The following is a 559-nucleotide window of genomic DNA, read 5'->3' as shown; positions in this document are numbered from 1 at the left end:
ATGAAATGATAGATAAATGGATAGACAGGCAGAAAAAAACTAATAAAAACATGATATCCACTTAACAAGAGTATCAATGGCTCTGTACAAACTCTAATCACTCTAGCGGATGCAAGACAACTTCAGAGTTGAAAAGGATGTTGCTCATGCATTATATTTTCGCAATTGATATTCACTTTGAACATATCTTTTTTATCATCATTATCATTTAAACATCACGTTAACTTTAAACTGTCAATACGTGTAAATGCAGACACGAGCTTATACTCTTGTAAAATGAAAAGGTATATGCGCATGAAAAGGAGTTTTTGGATTTTCGGTTGATCAAAAAGGGTGAAAAACAAATGAAATGAAATTTGACGCGTTAGTGGCAGATTGACAGATGTTGATGTTATTGCTATGCACGTGTAAAATATGATACCAAAAATAGATTAAATATAGCTAAAGTCCGCAGTCACATGAAATATAATACCAAGCATGAATAGCTCTCCATGCACCAAATTAAACTCAAAATTCGCTATAGTACTGGATATGGTTGCAAGCATTAAATATAGACTCA

Source organism: Penaeus monodon, chromosome 27, assembly GCF_015228065.2.
Source record: "Penaeus monodon isolate SGIC_2016 chromosome 27, NSTDA_Pmon_1, whole genome shotgun sequence".
NCBI classification, from domain to species: Eukaryota; Metazoa; Arthropoda; class Malacostraca; order Decapoda; family Penaeidae; genus Penaeus; species Penaeus monodon.
The sequence above is the reverse complement of the archived record's forward strand: the minus strand, read 5'-3'. Positions refer to the sequence as shown.